We start from the raw sequence: 2,891 nt of genomic DNA on the forward strand, positions 1-2,891 counted from the left end.
TCAAATTACACTTAGGATTTCGCCTAGACAAACACTCAGGGCAAGTTCTTGACTAATGGTTCAGGACTTGGACTTGCAATTCAAATTCTCACCACACGAGTTATGGGATTGCTAAAGAAATAGAGTCGGGGGCCCATAACAACCTTAGCTAAGATTTGAGCAACACAATGGTCCCGAACAATCACTTGATGATTATCGGCCAACACAAGAGTCTTAAGGTCACAACTTTCACCATCCTATACACAACAATTTGTTTTTGACCATATGATCAAAGACAAATGTGTTAGGCCCAAGTGAAGCTTTGCTTGAGGCACCATTGCCAACTAGCTACTAAAAAGCAAAAAGAAAACAGACTCAAACCCTTAAGAAGGTTGTCATGCCATCCATCATCGGGAAGAGCCACCTAGTTCACACAAATTCCACCTTTGGAAAGAACCGTGGCATTAAGAAAACCAAAAGCTTATTGCAAAAACATAAAACAAGAAGCTACAAAAATAAAATAAGACTCTATGAAAGGAAAAATGCGGAAAGTAAAATGAATATATACAAGAGGGGAATTCGTCGAATATACAATAGGGGAAATGAATATATACAGTAGAATGTAACTTTATATACAGACCAAAAGTAAAAAGTACGAAAAGTGCAATAAAATAATAAAATTATATACATACCAAAGGTAAAAAGAAAGCATAAAGAAAAATAATGTAATATATACAGTCATCCAAATAGGGCTACCCCCTCAAATGAAAGCTAGCATTGTCCTCAATGTTAACTAACCAAAATAAGCACAAAATAAGAAAGAGAGGAAAAATAAACTCCCTATTGGCCCTCCGTCTACATAGGGTCCTGAGTTTGGGTCCCTGGATCCTCGGCCTGCTCGGGAACCTGTGACTGGATCCCTGTACTCTGTGTCTCCACTGAGACCTGGGCCTGGACTGAGTCTTGGGCTTGTACTGGAATCTGGGGCTGGCTAGAGGATCCTCCCTACGGGTCCTCCAAATCTATGACAGCGTTGTCAGTAAGGGGAATTACCCTCTTCCTCTTGGGTGGCCTCTCTAACTCTTGCTCTGGCTGGGGCTGGGCTGCTGGAGCTGGGTCATGCAATAACAGATCCAGAGGCAGGTGATCCGCCTTTAACCTCTCTACCTCCACCTCTAGCTCTTTCACTGACTCTTTTGAAGCCCGAGTCTTTCTCATTTTCTTCGCCTCCCTAGCAATTTCCTTCAATGCCTTTCCATGAGAATCAACAGTATCTATGAGCTTCTTTTGGTTACCTAGAAGCTCCTTTAGAGTGTCCTCCACTGACTGTGGGACCTGTGGCGGAGGAGGTGCTGACTGGGCTGCCACCGAAGTAGATAGTACAGACAGGTTAGAAGTGGTTATCTGCATCCAGTTGTTGATGCTGGCGAGGGTTTGGCTCAGTCGGTGGGCAGTCAAGGGATATGCAGTGGATGTGGGGATCTTTGGAGCTGTAGAAGCGGATGGTCCTGGGGCCATGTCTGTTGTGGTAGAAGAAGGCTGAGTAGGATCCACTACTACTACTAGCTCTTCAGACTGGCCAGTTGAAGTAGTGGCTTTGCCCTTGGGGTCCTTGGGGTTATCGGGACCCTTGGTGCTGTACTAGGAGAACGGTGCCTTTGCTTTCACTTTCGTATCAAATCTCCGCTTCTCCACATCGAGGTCCTCAAAGTACATGGTCAAGAAGTTGGGGAAGGGATAGGATCTGTCACCTTCATTTACCACCCTTATAATTACCGGAACATCATATTCCCGATGTTGATCGGGTAACCTGCCATGATCGATGCCACCAATATAGCCCAGTGGATAGGAAGTGAGTTGTCATGAGTGGTGGGGTCTAGCCTGCTACACACAAATATTTCCCACCCTTTAGCTTCAACGTTCAGTGTCCTCCTCAGAATCTTCACTCCCGCAGTTAACCAATCTGGGGTGGTACCTGGGATTTCCAAGTGCTCGGCCAACCAAGGATGAGTAGCCTCACCTAATGCCACCTTTTCTAAGTACATTGCCTCATCCTCCTCCGGGAAGCCCAAATAGTCATTTATAGTTTTGCCATCAAATTTTACCTTCAAGTTCCGCACTTTGGTTACTGTGGTGCCCTTTTTGATGTGGGCAACATTCGTGTAAAAATCCTTTACCAAGTGCTCATTGGCATCCTCTACATGGCCTATGAAATAATCCCATCCCGTTCTTTCTCTGAACTGCCTCAACACATTAGGGTTGTGAGGCATGAAGTCCCGGGTGATGAATTTTCACTCAGGTATTAGTTTTCTCTCAGGCCACCACTTTGTTTACCGTAAAAATGGTAACAACAATTAAATTTGTAAATGGGATTCTAAAAATATGTGATCTATTTTTATGCTAGTTGTTAGATCAGTTGATGCTAAGAATGTAAAGTTTAATGATGATACACAAGCTAAAACAGGGCAGTGATCAAACAAAGAGGCTTGTTGCCCGGGCTTACGACTGGTCGATAAAGGGCCTCGGGATTGATATCTGGGTCGAGCTCGAGCTATCGGGGGTAACCGGGAGAGGGATAACAGTTAGAATATAATTAAAGAAGGCTCTTTATGGCCAATACCAAGCAAAAAATGAAGAACGAGTATGAGGGCAATAAATGCAAAAAGTGGTCTCGAGCGAGTAAGTTAGAGAGGAGAAAGAGAGAGAGATATTATTGATCTTGTGGAGAATAGTTGGAGCTCCCGCAGCCCTTTACAAAGTAGTGTGGGTTCCCTTTATATAAGAAGGGAATCCGGTTATAGTACAATATACATTAATTGTGAAGGCTTGGAGATGTGATGGCTTAGACATGATGCCTCGACATAGGCTCTAGGTAGGCCGGCTCTGTCAGACTTAGCCACATGCCTTGGGAA

The sequence above is a fragment of the Nicotiana sylvestris genome, chromosome 6, assembly GCF_000393655.2.
Source record: "Nicotiana sylvestris chromosome 6, ASM39365v2, whole genome shotgun sequence".
Lineage (NCBI taxonomy): Eukaryota > Viridiplantae > Streptophyta > Magnoliopsida > Solanales > Solanaceae > Nicotiana > Nicotiana sylvestris.